Source organism: Zea mays, chromosome 7 (assembly GCF_902167145.1).
Source record: "Zea mays cultivar B73 chromosome 7, Zm-B73-REFERENCE-NAM-5.0, whole genome shotgun sequence".
In the NCBI taxonomy this organism is placed as follows: domain Eukaryota; kingdom Viridiplantae; phylum Streptophyta; class Magnoliopsida; order Poales; family Poaceae; genus Zea; species Zea mays.
In genome coordinates, this window is record NC_050102.1 from 174,016,214 (window position 1) to 174,038,225 (window position 22,012).

Sequence of the window (22,012 nt, forward strand, 5' to 3'; positions counted from 1 at the left end):
TAGACACCTCACATATATATAACATGTTCATCAATTATTCTATAAATGATATGTATATAGTTTCGTTTTACTAGAATATGGTAGCTCGTTTAGCTCGCGAGCTGGCTCGTTAACGAACCGAGCTGGCTCGTTAACGAACCGAGCTAGGATGTCAGCTCAGCTCGTGACAAAATTCAAACGAGCCGAGCCGAGCTGACCACGAAACGAGCGAGCCAGCGAGCCACGAGTATTTTGTCTAGCCCTACTGGTATGGTCTGCAGTTGCTGTGCTGGCATGTGTTGTTGCTTTGACAAGTATTGGCAGGCTTCGCACCTCTGAACTAACTCGGTTGCATCGTTCTTTGCTGTTGGCCAATAGAATCCTGACCTGAAGACCTTCCCGACTAGTGTTCTGGAGGCTGCATGTATTCCACATTGCCCAGCATGGACCTCCTCCAGAAGTTGCTTCCCAGTGGACGGGAGAATGCACCTCATGAGGACGGCTGATGCACCCCTTCTGTATAATGTCTCCCCAATAAGTGTATAGTGAGCCGACTGTCTTGCAATGCGCTCTGCCGAATTCTTGTCGTCTGGTTCTTCTTCATTCTTTATATACTTAATGATCGGCCTTCTCCAGTCATCAGGGTCTGACTCGGGTTGATCTATGATGTTGCACTCTTCTGTTTGATCCATTGAGATACTCGGCTGCAAAATTTCTTGCACGAAAACTCCGGGTGGGACCTGAGTTCGACTGGACCCTAGCTTGGATAGTACATCGGCTGTTGTGTTCCGATCTCTTTCTACATGATGAAATTCCAGACCCTCGAATTTATCTTCCAGCTTTCGGACGGCAGTGCAGTATTTTCCCATTGAATCGCTTGAGCAATCCCACTCCTTGTTTATCTGGCTGATGACTACCAGAGAGTCTCCGTATACCATTAATCTTTTGACGCCCAACGATATGGCAATGTTCAATCCATGGATCAAAGCTTCATACTCGGCTGCATTGTTGGAGGCCGGGAATAGCAACTGGAGGGCGTACTTGAGGTGTTCGCCTCTAGGCGCAGTGAAGAGAATCCCTGCTCCTGCTCCCTGCAGCTTCAGTGAGCCATCAAAATACATTCGCCATACTTCTGCAGTCTCCGGGTTGTCTGGTACTTGTTGTTCGGTCCACTCTGATACGAAATCAACCAGTGCTTGAGTTTTGATGGCAGTGTGAGGTCGGAACTCGATGTCATGAGATCCCAGCTCACAAGCCCATTTGACTATTCGACCGATGGCTTCCTTGTTGTGAAGAATATCCCCTATTGGAAAACTTGTAACTACTATGACTTTGTGGTCGTCAAAGTAGTGACGCAGCTTGCGGGCAGTTAGAAGTACTGCGTATAATAGCTTCTGAACTTGAGGGTACTTTTTCTTTGAGGGGCCTAGAACTTCACTAATGAAGTAAACAGGATGTTGTACTGGATAGGCATGTCCTTCTTCTACTCGCTCGACTACCAACGCGGTGCTTACCACGTGAGTCGTGCAAGAGATATACAGTAGCAAATCTTCAGCTGGTTGAGTTGACGTAGCTCGTCGGGGTGGTTTCAGTACTGGTGGTGTTGTCAAGAATTTTTTCAGAGCATATAGAGCTTCTTGTGCTTCTGAAGTCCATTGAAACTTATCCACCTTCTTGAGTAATTTGTAAAATGGCAAACCTTTTTCTCCTAGCCTGGATATAAATCTGCTCAGAGCTGCCATACATCCAGTAAGTCGCTGAACCTTCTTTTGCGATCGAGGTGCTTCCATCTTCATGATAGCTTCAATCTTATCTGGGTTAGCCTCAATTCCCCGGTGGCTGACGATAAACCCGAGCAACTTTCCTGCTGGTACCCCGAAAACACATTTCTCGGGATTAAGCTTCCATCTATACCGCCTCAGACTGTTGAAAACCAGTTGTAAGTCTTCGATGAAGTTTTTTGAGTCCTGTGTTTTGATTACCACGTCATCCACGTAGGCCTCCACACGCTTGCCCCAGTGATCGGCTAAGCATGTTTGAATGGCTCTCTGGTAAGTTGCTCCAGCGTTTTTGAGGCCAAACGGCATGGAGGTATAACAGAAAGCACCAAACGGAGTAATGAATGCCGTTTTTTCTTCATCTTCCTTTGCCAGACTAATCTGGTGGTATCCAGAATAGCAATCCAGGAAAGACAGCACAGAACATCCAGCGGTGGAGTCCACCACCTGATCTATCCTCGGGAGCCCGAAAGGATCCTTCGGACAGTGTTTGTTGAGATCAGTATAATCAACACACATGCGCCAGTCCACTTTATTCTTTTTGAGTACAAGAACAGGGTTGGCTAACCACTCGGGATGTAACACCTCTCTAATGAATCCAGCCGCGACCAAGCGAGCTAACTCAGTGCGAATGGCCTCTCTCTTGTCGGGCGTGAAACGACGTAGTTTTTGCCGAATCGGCCTTGCCTGGGGATAGACCTTCAGTTTGTGCTCGGCCAGTTCTCTTGGGACTCCCGGCATATCCGCAGGTTGCCATGCGAATACATCTCGGTTATCTTGCAGAAACCGGACGAGCGCGCTTTCCTATTTGTCATCCAAGCTGGAGCTGATGATAGCCGTCTTGCGCTCATCAGCGAACCCCAGGTTGATTCTCTTGGTTTCTTCAGTCGGCCGCATAGAGGTCGTGGTCTGAGCTTTGCTTGCCGGTACTGCGAGGTCCTCCTCAGGCTTAGAGTTTGCCAGTGTGGAAGGAACCGTCGATGGCTTGACGGTGAGAGCTGCTTGAATAGCCACTCGGAAACACTCTGCGGCGCCTTGGAAGTCGGCGTGCACAGTTATGATCCCTTGCGGTCCTGGCATCTTCAGTATCATGTATGTGTAATGCGGGATGGCCATGAACTTGGCCAATCCAGGCCTCCCGATGATGGCGTTGTACTCGCAGTCGAAGTTCGCCACTTCAAACCTCAGGAACTCGGTTCTGTAGTTCTCCGGAGTTCCGAAGGTGACTGGCATGTAGATGTGGCCCAGCGGGTATTCCCCTTCTGTCGGCACGATGCCGAAGAAAGGAGTGTCCGACTCGTGGAGCTCTTTGAGGTGAACTCCCAAGCCTTGGAGTGTCCGGGGGAAGGTGACGTTGATGCTGCTCCCCCCGTCCACTAACACCTTCTTCACCCAGCTCTCTCGGATCACCGGATCGACGAGAAGCGGGTATTTGCCCGGATGGTCGAAGTTGAGCCATTGATCTGCCCGAGTGAAGGTGATCGGGTGCTCCGACCACCGGTATGGGGCGGGAGGACCGGTGGTCGCCACCAGTATCTGGCGATCGTTGAGCTTTTGCTGTCTTCTGTTCTCCTGCGATCCGCGTCCGCCGAAGATGACGTTGACCTCCCTGTCAACGCGTGGGAAAGCTCCTCCTCCTCCCTCCTCCTGCCGATGGGGTTGTCGTGGTTCATCTGGTCCTCCCCTCGGCGGAGGAGGAGGTAGAGGTTGGAAGGGTCGGCCGTGTCCGATGGAATGCTTGAAGTCTCGGCAGTTACGAAGAGTGTGGCGCATGTCCTTGTGGTACGGGCACTGGGCGTCGAGGATGTCGTCCAACGTGCGTTCGCCTCCACGAGGTCCTCCTCGGGCGTGAGAGGCAGGTGGTCCGGCGGCGTGCACTTCTTCGCGAGGCCTCTTCTCCCATCGTTTGTCGGGTTGCTGGTTCGTGTCGCGTCGTGGTGCTGCCGGTACGGGCTTTGCTCCTCCGATGAGGTCCTGGGCCCGCTCGTCGGCGGTGATGTAGAGGTCGGCTTCCCGGAACAACTCCTCGGAGGTAGTCGGTGCCTTCTGTAGTATGGCTCGGACGAAAGCCGAGTCATTGGATCCTCTGTAGAAGTCCTCGATCACGGCCGCCTCCGTGACCTCGGGGATACGATTTCTCATGGTCTGAAACCTTTTGAGGTACGACCGGAGAGTCTCGTCCCCCCGGCGCTTGATGGATTTGAGGTCCCACGGTTGCGCCGGCTTGTCGGAGAGGGACTGGAAGTTGGCGGTGAAGCGTCGACTGAAGTCGCCCCAGACGTCGATGCAGTGTCGGGGTAGATGTCGTAGCCATTGCAGCGCGTCTTGCCCAAGGACAATGGGTAAGTACGCGGTCATCACATCTTTGGACACCCCGGCAGCTCGAGCAGCGGTGGTGTAGACGGCTAGCCAACCCCCTGGATCCTGCTTAGGTTCATATTTGTCGACATTGGATACCTTGAAGTTGGGAGGCCATTGGATGGCCCTAAGGCGCGGAGTAAGAGCGGACACTCCGCACGTGTCCTCCTGTCGTCGGGGACGATGTCTGTCCCGGGGAGGGGAGTTGTGGTTCCTCGACCATCCCCGGGTGGTTCCGCCAGTTGAGGCCGTTGCTGACTCAGTTCTGGTGGCTTGGCTCTGAGTCGGGATGCCATGATCCCTGTCGTACTCCTCCCGACGGCGAATCTCGTTCTCATGCCGCCGCTCGCGTGAAGCATTGATGGAGCTTCGCGCGTCTCAGCGACTGTTGATGGCGTGTCATAGATCATTCGGCGGGTGAGCAAGCGGTAGAAGATGGTTGGCCGCCTGGGTGAACAGTCGTCGGTAGCCCTCGGCGTCAGGAGTCCGAGGAAGTCCATCAGCTATCCGAGCCAATACTCCTCCGACTTCGCTCGGCGTGTTCATAGCTCGGGCGAAGTCGGGATTCAGGTTGCGCCCGAAGAATGGATTCTCCCGGCGCTGCCTTGCATCTTGCTCAGCCTATTCCTGAGCTCATCGGCGATCACGTCGTCGGGAGTTCCTTCGTTCTCTGAAGACGCGTTCTTCCGGAGTTTCTCCTATTTCCGAGACCTCATCTCGCGAGACAGGCTGCTCCGGATTCCGCTCTCCGGCCGCATGATGTCGTCAAACGTTCCTGCGCCGGTTCCTCCGTCGTCGGGACTCTCGTTGAGGCGGTTCTTCCCCGGGTACGGTCGGCTCGTCGTCGGAGACGATAGGCGACTCCACTCTCCTGATGAAGAGGACGTCGGGGTAGAATGGTGCTGCTGTCGTGGTGACCTTCTTCCCGTTCCCCTTTGAGGCATGAGGAACAGAAAGAGCAACTTGCTTTTCCCCGGTTACCTTCTTCCTTGCGATCTGTGTCCACTCTTTTGTCGGGGAGGTAGGCAGTGGAGTTCTCCGGGTCAGCGAGCCCTCGGCCCCTGACTTTTCGGAGACGATCTTCGTCCGGAAAGCTGGAGGTTGTGCTTCTCCGGTATTTCCGGAGTTCGTTGGGGGAGACTTCTTTTCCAACGGATCCGCGATACGGTGCAGAATTCCTTCTTCATCCGCTATAGATGAGATTGTTCCGAAGCAGAATACGGATCCGGGACGCAGGGTGATCTTGCTGTAGAAGGTGACGGCCATTGAGCTAGCTTGGATCGTCGACACACCCCCTACCTGGCGCGCCAGCTGTCGGTGTTTTGGGTCCGACCGCACACCCGGGGTTGCCCCTCAAGGTGTTTTTAGGAGTAGGACGGTGTCGACAACTGTAGCAAAATGGTTCGTGCCGATCGCACGAGGGACAGTGGACAAGATTTACAGGTTCGGGCCGCTTAGAGATGCGTAACACCCTACATCCTGGTGAGTACGTTTGGTGAGCGTGGTTACAAGAGGGCTCTCTGGATTGAAGACACAGAGAGTTGATGTGGGTGGCTAAGTAAGATAGGGTCGATTGTTCTGAAGGGGTGCCCCCTAGGCCTTATATACTCGACCGTGGGGCAGTACACGTGGATAAGATAGCAACAAGTAGCTAAAAGATAGTGAACCTCTTGAGATTATCCCTACGTAACCCTCGCCGACTTATCCTTGCATGGCTTCGTTGCATGGAGGCTCCGGCGCGGGAAAGTCGGATCTCTGTTGCGGTCATTCGCTCGACGCTGAGGGTCGTCCGGGTTTGCACCAATCCGGCCTCATGTTGTTCTGCTTTGCTGGTTGTTTCTCCCCAGGCCCACGAAAGAATGACCTTACGATTTATTGGGCCCTTGGGCCTTTCGTGAGGTCCTTTACTCTTTTAGTGGACCCAGGGGATATCTATCCCCCACAGAAACTGTCCCCACGCTCTTTGCTCTGGCCGATAAGTGCGCCAAAGCCGCCGAGGGTCGTGCATGGCACTCGGCCCCACAGACCGGAGCTGCCCAGTCGGGTGGCTTGGGTGCCATCCCCCGAGACGGAAAGAAGAAAAAGAAGAAGGACCGCGACTACCACAAGCCGCAGTCCACTGCTCTGGTTGTCGCAGCCATGGCCGGAGGCCAGGGCGACCGCAACAAACGTCCACGGCCGCAGCGGGGTAACAGCGGCTCATGCCCTATGCACCCCAACGGTCGCCACAACGCCGCGGAGTGTCACGAGATCATTGACCTCACGAAACGCGTCAGTGAGCGGCGCGAGCAGTCTTCCAAAGATGGCTCCCCACCTCATCGCCGACCTGGCAAAGAAAAGGTGGACGACGGCGAGGTGGCCGCGGCTGAACGGGACCTCGGGTATCAGTCACCCGAGGGGGACCTGAAGGATGTCTTCGCTGGAGGCTCCTACTCCGGTGGAGACAACTAGACGGACCCCAGAGGGACCCCGTGTTCCCCGGTCTACGGAGCTGAAGCTTGCCTTCCTCCGGAAACCCTTCTGGATTCCCCACGGGTCCAGGCTTCTGATAGGTACATGCAGGAATGGCCACAGCCAAAGACGAGGGCTCCCGTGTCAAATGCAGATGGGGACCCAGGGTTGGGACCTAGGCCTACGGCAAGTACCAAACCAAGAAGGGCTCCACAACTCTCCCCCAGCTGGGAAGGACCCTTCAAGGTAACGGGAATGCACCGACCCGAGGGTGACCGTCTAGCTACGACTGAAGGAGTGCCTCACCCCGATGCCGGAACATCTATGTAAGTTCTATCCATAGAGCAAGTCTGAGGGGTCGAGTTAGTTTCCCTTTTGCAACTAGGAAGCGCTTACAGGTACGCCAACCCGGTAGGGTCCGTCCCCATAAACCCGTCATGTTGGTCTGCACCCACGCATGATGAGTTATAAAGAAAAACTACCCCTCAGTTGAGCCTCTATGATAGTTCCATCTCGCTGCTCCATGGTCTTACCTTGCAGTTTTTTAGATAATACTTTTTAGCTAACCCACCCATATGGTTCCCATCTGTACTGGCGTGACGACATCCAAATTGAGCAGCTAGGCTTGCAGCTTAGGGCCCCCGATACGAAAGTTGGGAGGTCCGACAGCCTGGGAGCCGGCCCTAGAGAACGGGACCCCATTCCATGGGGTGGTCCGGAGCCTGTGTGGCCGCTTAGGCTGGTTCCGTACCCGAAAGCCTGCACACTCCACCACTCCATGACGGGTACCTAGTATTTGGGGCTATAAGTCTTGCGGGTCCGAAAACATCTGGTCCGGAGCTAGAGAATGGACATTAGTCTCCTGGGGTGGTCCGGGGCCCGTGTAGCCGCTCAGCCTGGTCCTGTACCGTGGGCCTGCACGCTCCACCACCCTGCGACAAGTGCCCTAGTATCTAGAACCGTGACCCAAGGGGGTCCGGACACGCAACTTGGCCACCCGGACTGGAACCTGTGAGTCCCGAGCATGTATCAAAGGATGGCTAATATCAGACAGGGAACCCTATGGGTGTACTACTAACGCTCCCTAGCTGAAGCTGTGTACAGATCCAGATCCTGGTGGGGTTGGCTCCCGAGAGTTGTTGACAACCTTTTCAGAAACGCTGGTATCCAACCTCAACACATCAAGCCTGCATCCCAGGCGGGGGGCCAGGACCACGGATGAGTCAACAATATCACACAACAGAAACAAGTTGAAAATAGATAAGTGCTAATACTGCTTAATAAATAGTACTCTTGATTACCTTACAAAAAGCAAAAGTATTACATCTGTTTCCAAGCAGAGCCCTAGCTCCATCTCTACTCTATAGGTATGAACTACCTCCACACCAGTAGGGCCCCGTGATAGCTAGCTCCGAGCGGCTCACCAGCGGGGGCGACCACCTTTGCACCGACGGCTCGCCAGCAGTGATGATCACCTCAGCACATGCACCATTGCAAAAAGGTCCTCGTCCCCATCTTCCTACGGGGGGCGACAACGAGGCCATTAAATCTAAAGAGTTGGAGGCTCGACGGCAGGTGGCACTGATGGTCTCGCCAGCAAAGGCAACCACCTCTGCAACGGTAAGGCCAGGATGAAGTAATATCCCTTACGGGAATCGAACCCATGTCTTCGACATGAAAAGACGATGTCCTAACCACTGGACGAAAGGGACCAAAAAGCAATTCTTCATATACCTAAGAAAAGAGAAGAGAATAGAAGTGGTTCCTTTTCTTTCTATACGAAATTCGACGATTTCTCATAAGCGGCGGCGACCACCTCAGCACCGACGACAGCGGCCATCTCTGCACCGGTGGGCGGCGGCTGCCTCAGCACGCGCGATGATGTCCTCGCTCCCGTCCTCCTCCGGAGTGAGGACAAGACCATCCAAGAACGCGGTCGCCGCCCCCGCGGCGTACGACGTCTTGTACGACCCCTCCAGTGTGGCCGGCGGCGCGGGAGAAGCCGTGGATGTGGCGGACCTATGCACGGCGCGACCGTCGCCCGTGCGGTGGACGGGCAGCCACGCCCTGGCCAGGCAGCAGGAGGCAGCGTCGGAGGCGGCGCCGAAGCCACCCAAGCCGAGGCACCGGGCACGCGGTGGCTGGCGGCGCCTGCAGTCGGTCAGCCCCGCGTACCCGAAGTTCGCCTCCTTCGCAAGGCTGGCGAACGCCCTTCTCCCCCGAATGCTGGAGGAAGAAGCGGGCCACCAGTCCATGCAGACGGCGGGGCCCCAACTCGGCTCGCCCTCATCCCCAGCGCGGATGATGAACATCCTTAAAGCTGATAGCAGGGGGAGGCCGCAGCCCGACTCGCTTCTCTCCACCACAAGGCTGGTGGTCATCCCTCTAGATGACCACTGGCGGGAGATTGCAGCCGGGCTGCATGATGAAAATCCTTGAAGCCGAGCGATGGCGAAAGAGCGCCAACCCTCACAGGGTTGTGCTCCTCTAACAACAGCAAGAAGAAGACAAGATCGACAGCGCCACCACGAGCACGAGCTCTCCAGCGGTGAGATCACCGGAGGGGACGACCCTGACACGGATCTCTCCAGAGAGTACCAGTGCACCCCATCTGGAGGCCCAGAAGGCGGAAGGGTGCGATGAATGCAAGAGGAGCAAGGCATGGCTACTGCCCGGGAGATCGACCCCTTTTTAAAGGCATATTTCCCCACTCGCGCCCCGAAGCATCACGGGCAAAGTCTCGCCCGACGTGAACCAGGGTTCCCACCCTATGACACGAGGGCCAGGCCCCACATGTCATGCAGACTGACCCGAGGCACGAAGAAGGCGAACCACCACACAAGGAGCGTGCAACTGCCCCGCGGTTATGCGCCCCTTCATTTCCGGGGCAACCAGCGGTCAAGAAGACGAACCGCCGCACAAGGAGCATGCAACCGCCCCGCGGTTGTGTGCCCCTTCATCTTTGCCGAAACCAGCAGTCGAAAAGGCGAACCGCCACGCAGGAAGCGTACAACCGCCCTGCGGTTGTGCGCCCCCTCAGCTTCACTGCAACCGGCGGCCCAACATGGGGGCCCAGGCCCACATGTCATGCAACCGGCGCGCCGGTTACCGGGTGCGGAAAAATCGCACCGCCGCTCGCGCCAATGCCACGTCTTCTCGGGGCCATCACGGAGGACTGAAAAGATAAGTTTACAGAACCAGTGCAGCGACTCGAGGCATCCCGCGCATGGACCAACAGTGACATTAAGTATGAAGGTCACAGGCCAGTCAACCGTGGGAGTAGGCGTAGCAGTCGGCATGACCGTAGGCGGGGCGGCAGTAATTGCGTTAACTAGCGCGCAGGAGCAGCAGGCCAACCGCCAATCAGACTCTAGCCCCACCTGCAGGCTCGCATCCTCCCCTGAGGTGGGCCTGGGGGGCCACTGTCGGTACCCTAAATCAAGGGTACCCTCTTCTACAGTATGAAGACGCTGTACACGTACGACGTCTCCAGGTCACGCTGAGAACAGCACCCGACCCCACCACATGGGCAGGTCTAAGGGCACCACGTGGCAAGGAAAGATAATACATCCTAGGATGCATCATTGGGTCCGGACCTCCACAGAGGGACACCAGACCCCTGTACGTACAAGTCCGGATCTCCCAAGAAGGCATGCCTGGTCCCTCGGGTGGGCCCCAGGTCCCTCCGAGTAAGGTCCGAGCCTTGGCAAGGTCCCGGGACGGGGAGGACCCCGGCATGAGTAAGGGTTCGGTGCTGGCACGTGTCCAGGCCTTGCCCTACGCTCCTCGCTCAGGCGGAGACCCGCTGCTGCCGCGTGGCTTGTGGCCCGTGACATAAGCCAATGGGCCAAGCCTGACGTAAGGCCCCTAAAGCCGCGCAACCTCTGCATTTATTGCAGAGAGGACACGCCGCCTGCCACCACGCTGACGGCACGATGTGCCCTCTCAGCATTTAATGCGTCCTGTCCAATCCACTGGCAGACGGCGTCAGGGTCATCCAGCAGACGGCGCACCTATCCAGTTTGTTAACAAACAGTGCACCCGTGTCGTGCGGCGCACTGTGCTCATCATCCCTTCTACAAGAAGCTTCCCCTGCGCGCCAAGAATACACAGATCTCGGATGTCAGGGCACAAGAAGATTGCCCCAGCAGCGAACATTTGTAGCTCCAAGAGCTATATTCATTATGTCACTGGGCCCACATGTCGGGGCTCAGTACCTTTGTACATGCCCCCCTTCAGCTATAAAAGGGGAGGCATGCGACGTTACAAGAGAGATTGAATCTTAGGCTCACTCAGACACTCACAAATTCATACAAGCTCTCAAGCAATACATCACACAGTTGAGGCAAAGTGCGCCATGCCAAGCAGGTGGTCGATGTCGTCGCGCCACTGCTTCATGGCCCCCGGGAGGCCGTGGAGCTAGGAGGGTGACGCAGCAACTCTTTGGCCGCTGACAGCACCCCAGGCGCAGCCCTAGACATCCAGGACGTTTGCGCGGGAGTGTGCTGCCGTGCAGAGTGCATAGCAGTGGCCGCACCAGGCGCCGGGAAGTTGGTGGCCCGCGGTGTGGAAGAGGCAGCCTCCTCTTCCACCACGAAGTCCTCGGGCAAGAAATCATGGTGCTCGACGATGTGGACCATGGCGTCGAGCAGAAGAACAAGCAAAAACCTAAAGCCTAGGCCCCTACCTGGCGCACCAAATGTCGGAGAGGAAAATCTCCGACCGGGTTGCGGAATGCACCCGCCCTAAATCCTAAGATGAGGAGGGGCCTAAGTGTTTTGCCTATTAGATGGAATCGGGAAGAACACAAGAACACACAAGGTTTAGAGTGGTTCGGGCCACCGGAGCGTAATACCCTACTCCACTGTGTGTTGTATTGAGCTTGAGAGCTTGTATGAACTTGTGAGCGTCTAAGTGTTTCTACCTTGTAACGTTGCGTGCCTCCCCTTTTATAGCTCATGGGGGGCACGTACAAGGGTGCTAAGCCCCGACATGCGGGCCCAGGAACATAACGGATGTAATACTTGGAGCAACTAATGCTAGTCGCCAGTGCAATCTCCTTTTGCCCTGATATCCGCGGTCTGCGTAGCATTGGCGTGCACCGGAAGCTTCTCTGGCAACGTACGAGTGATGATGAGCACAGTGCACTCCGCAGCACGGGCGTACTGCCTGCCAACGGAATGGACAGGCACGCCGCCTACGGGACGGCCTGGTCGCCGCTTGCCAGCGGAGTGGAGAAGGCACATTAAATGCCGAGGCGGCACATCCGTCAGGCTCCACCCGCCGGCTTACGTCACGCGCAGTAGGCCACATGGCAGCATCGGGTCTCCACCCGGGCGGGGAGCAGTGGCGCAAGCGGACAGTTCCGCACCAGACTGGGTCCGGACACGTGTCGTCACCAGACCCCCGCCTGGGTCCAGTCCAAGGCTCATGCATGTTCTGTCCTGGGACCTTGTTGTGCGTGGCCCGGACCCTGCACAAGGGGGGTCCGGGCATGCCCGTGGAGGTACTGGACCTTACTCGAAGGTCCGGTCTGTACGTACAGGGGTCCGGCACTTCCCCATCGGGTCCGGACCCACTGTTGATATCCTGGAGTATATCGTCTTTTCTGGCTGCATGGCGACCCGGGAGTCGTCCACGTGGTGGGGTCAGACGCTATTTACCACGTGACTAGAGATAGCCGCATGGGCACCGTGCCTTCACATTGTAGTAAGGGGTACCCTTGTTTCAGGGTACCGACACGGTCGATGATAGGATCTTTACTCTATTTATGTGCTTCACGACCGGATATTATGCTTTCCGTATGCATGTGTGCAAGGTTCCAGGCAAATCCTAAGCAAGTTCATCTTAGGGTCGTGAAAAGAATCATGAGATATTTAGTTTACACTCACAAGTTTGGGCTTTGGTACCCTAAGGGATTTACCTTTGATTTAATTGGGTATTCCGATACCGATTATGTTGTATGTAAAATTGACTGGAAAAGCACATCAGGGACTTGTCAGTGTCTTGGGCTCAAAGAAACACGAAGCCGAGTATATTGCTGTAGGACACTGTTGTGCACAATTACTCTGTATGAGGAAAACCCTTAGGGACTATGGCTACAAGTTTGGAAAAGTCCCTCTCCTATGTGATAATGAGAGTTGTCGGGGACCATAATTAGGGGTACCCCCAAGACTCCTAATCTCATCTGGTAACCCCCATCAGCACAAAGCTGCAAAGGCCTGATGGGTGCGATTAAGTCAAGGCTCGGCCCATTCAAGGGACACGATCTCGCCTCGCCCGAGCCCAGCCTCGGGCAAGGGCAGCCGACCCCGGAGGATTTACGTCTCGCCCGAGGGCCCCCTCAAGCAACGGACACACCTTCGGCTTGCCCAAGGCCCAGTCTTCACCAAGAAGCAACCTTGGCCAAATCGCCACGACGACCGACCGTATCGCAGGAGCATTTAATGCAAGGATGGCCTGACACCTTATCCTGATGCGCGCCCTTCAGTCGACAGAGCCGAAGTGACCGCAGTCACTTTGCCGCTCCACTGACCGGCCTGACAAGAGGACAGCGCCGCCTGCGCCGCTCTGACTGCTGTGCCACTCGACAGAGTGAGGCTGACAGCAGCCAAGTCTGGCCTCGGGCGCCATAGGAAGCTCCGCCTCGCCCGACCCCAGGGCTCGGACTCGGACTCGGCCGTGGAAGACGACGAACTCTGCCTCGCCCGACCCCAGGGCTCGGACCCAGCCCTGGCCTCAGCCGACGGTCTCCGGCTCGCCCGACCCAAGGGCTCGGACTCGACCTCGACCTCGGAAGACAGACTCGACCTCGACCTCGACCTCGGAGGAGCCTCCGCCTCGCCCTACCCAGGGCTCGGACCGACCACGTCACAGGAGGGGCCATCATTACCCTACCCCTAGCTAGCTCTGGCTACGGGGAACAAGACCGGCGTCCCATCTGGCTCGCCCCGGTAAAACAAATAATGATGGCGCCCCGCGTGCTCCTTGACGACGGCGGCTCTCAGCCCCCTTACGGAAGCAAGGAGACGTCAGCAAGGACTCGACAACCCCAACAGTTGTCCTTCCGCAAGGCTCCAGCGCTCCTCCGACGGCCACGACATCACACGAACAGGGTGCCAAAACCTCTCCGGCTGCCGCAACGGCATGTACTTAGGGCACTAGCTCTTCTCTGCTAGACACGTTAGCACACTGCTACATCTCCCATTGTACACCTGGACCCTCTCCTTACGCCTATAAAAGGAAGGTCCAGGGCCCTCTTACAGAGGGTTGGCCGCGCGGGGAGGACGGGACGGCGCGTGCAGGCCTCTCGCTCCCTCCCACACGGAAGCTTGTAACCCCCTACTGCAAGCGCACCCGACCTGGGCGCGGGACAAACACGAAGGCCGCGGGTTTCCCCTTTTACGCCTGTCTCCCTCTGGTTTTCCCCCCTTCGCGCTCCGTCTTGCGCCGACCCATCTGGGCTGGGGCACGCGACGACAATTTACTCGTCGGTCCAGGGACCCCCAGGGTCGAAACGCCGACAGTTGGCGCGCCAGGTAGGGGCCTGCTGCGTGTTGACGAACAGCTTCCCGTCAAGCTCCAGATGGGTAGTCTCCAGCAACCTTTCCAGCCCGGGACGGTGCTCCGTTTTGGGAGTCTTGAGTTCATGTCCCTCGACGGCAGCTACGACATGATACTCCTTCCCCCGCCGCGTGATAGCGACAATGGCGGCCGACAACCCGCCCGCCAGCGGCGGAATCGACGACGTCTTCCCCACGTGGCGGAAGAACAACATTCGGGTTTGTCCCGTTGCCTCCCCCGCCGACGGAGGAGGAGGCGGGGCAACCAATGCCAAGCAGGAGGCGGCACCTCGTCGGCTGTCGAGCGAGTCGACGGCGTCGGCGCCCCAACGGGGGACACGTCGGGCATCGACCTCGCGTCTGAGACGAAGACGAGCGTCGTTTCCCCGCAACACGCCAACTCCAAGCGGACGGACGACGCCAGCACGCTCGCAAAGGACTTGTTGGGCGTCACCCTCGTATCTGAGACGACGGTGCAGTCTGCCCCTAACGTGACTTCGTCACCGCCCGTTGTCACACCCGGTTTTGGAAGGCAAACCGAATGCGAACTATGTACGTGCCAGGATCAAAACTCACGTACACAGCGATTACATAAATGAACATCATTGCACAATGCTCGAATAATAACATAAAAGAGTATTAACTTATTACATCACAGAGTCATAGACATCCACATAGTCATCAACTTAACAGTTAAATCAAAGTGCTAGCGAAACGCAGTAAAGATAAGGCCTTCACAGGCAGCTGACTGGGGGTTGCCGCCAACCCACACCTAGAATTCGTCGTAGTCTTGGAACTCCTGGAAGTCTCCCTCCACGGCTTCACCTTCTCCTGAGCAGTGGTTACAATGCGGACAACCTGGTGTTTTGTGGTAAAGCAAGGATGAGTACACATCAACGTACTCAGCAAATGTCCCGTTTGGCTGAAGTGGACTAGCTTTATGTGGGGTTAGGCTCAAGCAGTTGCTTTTAGTTGGTCAGGTATTTATCATTAGTAGAAGCCAGATTTTAGCATTAACCAACCCGTAAACCATTTCCTCATCGAGGAACAACATCATCATAGTCGAACCAAAACCATAACATAATCCTTGTATCTCGAACCATCAGTATCTCTAATCAAAGAGGATCCCAAGGCTGCTCTTAACCGTGAGCACGGCTGATATACCAGTTTCACTACCCTCTGCAGAGGTCGCACACTTTACCCATGAGCCGTGATTCCCTCTCTAGCCCGGGCTTGCAAGACCCTTATTCACTCCCAAGGTGAATGGCCAGGGATTCACTATGAAGCCTTTACAAAGATTCCCTAGAGGTCATAGCTGCCCGTTAGGTTTCTCCAGTTTGATAAACACAGTACCTCTCCCCGCAGGAGGGTGACTAAAAAGCAAAACGAAAGAACCTCGGCACCCAGCCTCGGCAGAGCAAGCACTGTGCCTGGACCCCATTGACGGCACGACGGCGAAGCAACTACACTTCTAGTTCCTCTAATTAATTAGCTAAGGGCACCCCATTCCACCCTCATGGTTGCACTGTTATCCCGGGTGGTCTCTCAACGAACAGGTCCTTACGGAGAGGTACTCAGGAAACAACCTGAGCCCCCTAGAGTATCACAAGATTATCAACATCATTAGGATAACAGTATCATAAATAGTCTCATCATGTTCATTGATTAAGTTAAGGCAATAGCAGAATGCTAACCATAACAGCCCATAAGGTCAGCAAGGATAAAGTAAAGTGTAAAGCTAGTCAATCCTTAGGTTTCAAGTAAGTAATGCGGGATGGTAAGTTATAAGTAGATAGGACATAACGGGTCAGAGGACACTTGCCTTCACCAAACTGCTGATCAGGGACTTCCTCTGCAACTTCCTCGGGAAACACAGACTGCTCGTTGTCTACGTAAAGTAATCATTCACACTATGCACTTGGGAAATAACAAACAAAAGCAATATACCAAACATATGCAGCAGAGAGATCACAAGTTCATAGTAGAAAGGATTGGCACTCTGGTGTTCCCTAGGTCTAAGGTAGAGGACTATACAAAGTGATTCATTATCCACTAATCAGGTTTAAGTCAGTGGTGAGGTTAAATCATTACATGGTTTTAAGTCTCTGAACTTGGGTGCTTAAGTCCATAAACTTAGGTGCTCCAACTTTTATTAAAGTCTACCATCTTCTAATTATCTCAAATAGGGTTCCAATAACCTTAATCCTATCCTAATGATTAACTTTTAATTGGTACATGGAAACAGCAGGGAAACATTGTTTAAATAGATAGACAAAAATACTATGAGCATTTTGCAATTTGAAGCACCTAATTTGGAGTTCATATGACAAAGTTATGAATTTTACAAGATTAGGGATTAAAAATACTCCTTAAATACTTATTCTGAATTAAATAAAAGGTCCGAGGACCTAACTGTGAGAATCCAGGGACGGCGGGTTAAATAGCGAAAAGGCGGGGGTCTCTTTAGGAAAACGCGCGGGCGAAGGGGTATCGGGCTCTAACAGCCGTCGGATCTCAGATCAACGCTCAGGATTAGATCCGCGGGCGGGCGCGCGAGCGCGCGGCGGCCTGAGCGGCTGACAGGCGGGGCCAGACGGGCAGCGCGGGCGTGGATGGCTGACAGGCGGGGCTAGGCGGGCAGCGTGGGCGCGGACGGCTGACAGGCGGGGCCAAGCGGACAGCGCGGGCGCGGGCGGCTGACAGGCGGGGCCGGCGGGCAGAGCGGGCGCGGGCGGCTGACAAGCGGGGCCGGCGGGCAGAGCGGGCGCGGGGTGTGGGGGAAGCGGCCCTGGGCCGTCGGATCTCCGGTAGGCGGCCATGATTGGGCTCGGGCTATTTGAAATAGAGCCATCCGATCTGAGATGGACGGCGGGGATGGGGCGGCTGGCTTCTGTCCCCTTCTCCAGCCAGCTGAGGCGGCGGCGGCCGCACCCGCGGCGGAGAAGCTCGTCGGAGACGAGGGCGCGGGGGTTCTGCGGGTCCTTAGGGCGACCGGAGTGGCCTGGGAGGTTGGGGAAGGCACGGGGAATTCTTCCGGCGGGGGCTAGGTCGGGACAGGGGCACCGGAGGGGGGCGGTTCACGGCGCAGCGGCTCGGTGGCGGCGCTAAAGGGCTCCGGCGAGCAATTAAGCGCAGCAGAGAGCAATACAAAGGTCGAGAGGGGGCGGGAGAGGTTCCTTACCTCAAGGCGAACTCCAGGGACTCCTCGGTGGCGGCAATGGCGCGACGGCGGCCCGGGTCGACGGTGGCGGACCTCCGCGGCTGCACGGAGGACGGCGGGTGAGCGCGGGCAGAGAGAAATAGGGAGGGGGAGGGAAAATTGGGGCGCGTCCCGGGTTGCGGACGTCGAGGCGGAGCTCACCGTGGCAGAGGGCACGGCGGAGCTCCAACGGTGACGGGGAAACGGGCTCGGGACGGCGGCGGTTTAATGGCGGCGGCGCCCTGGCGTGAGCGCAGCGCGGGGGAGGTGAGAGAGGGGTCTGCTGGTGCGCAAATGAGGGAGGGGGAGAGGGCGAGCGGGGTTCTGGGCTCAAGTGGCCGGGGGCGGGGCGGTTGCGAGCTCCACGCGCGACGTGGGCGCGGAGACCGCGGCAACGCGTAGCTCGGGCGGCGGTTACGCGAAGACGGCGGAGCTGACAGGCCGGGCCCGCGAGCAGAGAGAGAGAGGAAAGCGGGCGCGGGCGCGGGGAAGGTGGCCGGCGCTGATGGGCGGGCCCGCCAGGGCAGAGAGAGGAGGGGGGAGAGGCGCGCGCGCGGGATTGGGCCGGCTGGGCCGAAAGGCCGAGGGGGCGGGGGGAGCGGGCTTCTTTTCCTTTTTCTTTTATTCTGGTATTTGTTTTCCCTTTTCTTTTTATTTTCTCTATTTGATTCAAATCCAAATAAGCCACAAATTCAAATTAGACTTTCTAAGAATTATGCACCAAACAAAAGTGAAAACTAGGGTTCATCATGATGCAACAATTCATACTCCCTTGGAGTTTGAGCTAATAGACTATAATTACAAATAAAATAACCACTCTTCTCCTAAAGAAATGAGAAAGAGAAGATTGGGGAAGGAGGTGAAAAGAGAAGTAACACCTGAATTTGTGAATATGAGCAAAGAAATTTTATACCCCCAAATTCAGGGTGTTACAAACCTATCCCCCTTAAATGAATCTCGCCCCGAGATTCAAGGCTGGTCAGCAAAGAGTTCAGGGTACTTGGCCTTCAGATCATCTTCTCGTTCCCAGGTTGCTTCTTCCTCAGAGTGGTGGCCCCATTTGACTTTGCACATTCTGATGGTGTTCCTCCGGGTGACTTTGTCTGCAAACTCCAGAATCTGCGTTGGCTTCTCTATGTATGTCAGATCCTCCTGGACCTCCAAACTCTCCACTGGCAACTGTTCTTCTGGTACTCGCAGACACTTCTTCAATTGCGACACGTGGAACACGTTGTGCACTGCTGACAAGCTCTCTGGTAGGTTGAGCTGGTAGGCCACTTCTCCACGCTTTGCTTGGATCTGATATGGTCCGACGTACCGGGGTGCTAACTTGCCTTTGACTCCGAACCTTCTGACTCCCCTGATAGGTGACACCTTCAGATAGACGTAATCTCCCACTTCAAAACTCAGTTCTCTTCTCCTTCGGTCCGCATAGCTTCGCTGTCTTGATTGTGCTATCTTCAGATTCTCCCGAACCATTTTGATATTCTCTTCGGCTTCAAGCAAAATGTCGGGCCGAATACCTGCCTCTCTCCAGGCTGGTCCCAATGCAGCAGAGTCCTACAACTCCGTCCATAGAGTGCCTGAAACGGTGACATCTTCAAGCTGGCCTGGTAACTATTGTTGTAGGAGAATTCTGCATAAGGTAATCTTTTGTCCCATCCTGACTTGTCTTGCAACGCACAGGCTCTCAGCATATCTTCTAGGATCTGGTTAGTTCTTTCAGTCTGACTGTCTGTCTGTGGGTGATAAGCCGAGCTGAAGTTCAAATGTGTGCCCAAAGCTTCTTGTAGCTGCTGCCAAAAATGAGAGGTAAACTGTGTTCCTCGATCTGACACTATCTTCTTCGGCACACCATGAAGGCAGACTATCCGTGACATGTATAACTCAGCTAACATTGCTCCGGTGTATGTTGTCTTCACGGGTATGAAATGGGCCACCTTTGTTAAGCGGTCCACAACCACCCAGATGGAATCATAGCCGGCCCGGGTACGAGGTAGGCCAACTATAAAATCCATCCCGATCTCATCCCACTTCCACTGAGGAATCCGCAATGGCTGCAACAATCCGGCGGGCCTTTGATGCTCTGCTTTGGTTCTTTGACAGCTATCACAGATGGCGACATATTCTGCGATTTCTCTTTTCATGCCATACCACCAAAATCTCCTTTTTAAATCCTGATACATCTTTTCACTTCCAGGGTGTATGGAGTAGGCTGTCTCATGAGCTTCCTTTAGGATCAGCTCCCGAATAGGTTTGATGTCGGGAACACACAATCGGTCCTTGAACCATATTACTCCCTCTTCATCCTCTCGAAAGTCTTTGCCTCTTCCTTCTAAGATCAGCTGCCGGATATTGTTGATGTTTTCATCATCCTTCTGCCCTTCTTTGATCTCCCGCTCTAGGGTGGGCTCTAATTCCACTATTACTCCCTGCGTACTGTTCAGGAAACCGAGACTCAGTCTGTCGAACTCCTTGGCTAACTCATACGGCATCGGATACGTGACCATCATATTGACTTGACTCTTCCTGCTCAGAGCATCTGCGACAACATTGGCCTTGCCTGGATGGTAATGTATCTCCAACTCGTAGTCTTTGATCAATTCCAACCATCTTCGCTGCCTCATGTTTAACTCGGACTGGGTGAATATGTACTTCGGACTTTTATGATCTGTGTAGATGTCGCATTTCTGTCCATACAGGTAATGTCTCCATGTCTTTAGAGCATGAACCACTGCTGCCAACTCCAGGTCATGTGTGGGATAATTTTTCTCATGGATCTTCAGCTGTCGAGATGAGTATGCTACAACTCTTCCTTCTTGCATTAGCACACATCCCAATCCGGTGTAAGAAGCATCGCAATACACTGAGAATGGCTTGTGAACATCAGGCAGGACTAACACAGGAGCTGTAGTCAATCTATTTTTCAGTTCTTCGAATGCTTCCTGACACTTTTGGGTCCACTTAAACTAAACTTTCTCCGCTAGCAACGCTGTCATTGGTCTAGCAATCTTTGAGAAGCCTTCGATGAAACACTTGTAGTATCCGGCCATTCCGATGAAGCTCTTGATCCCACGAACATCCTTCGGTGCTTTCCAGTTCAGGATATCTGCCACTTTCTTTGGATCCACTGCTAACCCATCTTGATTTATGATGTGGCCCAGAAACAGGACTTCATGAATCCAGAACTCGCATTTACTCAGCTTGGCATACAACTGTTGCTCTCGAAGTCTTTGCAATACCATCTTCAAATGCTCTACATGATCTTCCTCACTTTGAGAGTATATGAGAATATCATCGATGAACACTACCACAAACTTGTCTAGATAGTCCATGAACACGCTGTTCATCAGATACATAAAGAAAGCTGGCGCATTTGTCAAACCAAAGGACATAACTGTGAATTCATATAACCCGTACTTGGTGATGAATGCTGTCTTCGGTATGTCCGAGGGTCGGATTCTGAGTTGATGGTAACCTGATCTCAGATCTATCTTCGAGAATACGCTGGCACCTCTGAGTTGGTCAAACAGATCTTCTATCCTTGGCAGGGGGTACTTGTTCTTGACAGTGACTTCATTCAAGGCTCTGTAGTCTATGCACATCCTTTTGGTACCATCTTTCTTCTCTACAAACAACACTGGAGCGGCCCAAGGCGAGGTACTTGGTTTGATGTAACCCTTTTCTAATAGCTCATCAATCTGCTTCTTGAGTTCCACCAATTCTGGTCCAGACACTTGATAGGCTCTTTTGGAAATGGGGGCGGTACCAGGGATAAGCTCTATGGCAAATTCGACTTTTCTCTCGGGTGGCATGCCTGTTAGCTCCTCGGGAAACACGTCTGGAAAGTCCGACACAACCTTGATAGCCTCGAGCGGGTTGGGCTCCTTACTATCAACTGAAATCTGGTGACAGACTCCCTCCGCTGATTTAGGCATCCTTAGCTCGGCCACTACCTCCTCTCCTGACGGGGACTTCAATGTTACGGTCCTCTTGTCACAGCTAACATTCGCTTCATATTTCATTAACCAATTCATCCCTAGGATGACATCTACCCCAAGGGTGTCTATTACTATTAGATCACTGGGGAACCCTATCCCCCTTATTTCCACCCTTATATTTGAGCATATTCTATCTGCTTGCACTTTACCACCAACCGAATTAATCCTCATGGGCGGCATCATTGCCTCTACTGAGATGTTATGCATTTCTACCCATATTGCAGTGACAAATGAATGAGTTGCACCAGTATCAAATAGCACTTTTGTGGGATGAGATTCGACTGAGAACATACCTACTGCCACATCTGGTGCATCCTGAATTGCTTCGGCCTCCAAGTGGTTCACCTTTCCACGGTTGTACGCTTGGCTACGATTGCCTGCTGCCGGCTGCAGTACACCTTGCCTTGTTGGAGCATTGGGGTTGGTTTGCTGCTGCGCCATCTTCTTTGGGCACTGCATCGCCCAGTGGCCTTGATCTCCACAGTGGAAACATCCTCTGCCTCCTCCTTGTGCTGGGGCTGCTTGGTTGCTCTGATTTGTTGCGGGGGCAGGAAGGCGAGGTGCCTGGTTGTTCTGCTTCTGATACTGGCTACCTCCTTGCTGGCTGTTCTGACGATACTGCTGCTGCTGCTGCTATGGGTACTGCCTCTGAAACTGCTGCTGATGCGGACGCCGATTCTGATT

General features: G+C 54.6%; 1 non-coding gene across 1 annotated transcript; it reads right to left on the reverse strand.

Annotated features, from left to right (window-relative positions):
* Positions 1-8,206: 8,206 nt before the first annotated feature.
* Positions 8,207-8,278, reverse strand: TRNAE-UUC (transfer RNA glutamic acid (anticodon UUC)). Its single transcript has one exon. It is a non-coding gene; the product is annotated as a tRNA-Glu (tRNA).
* Positions 8,279-22,012: the final 13,734 nt, after the last annotated feature.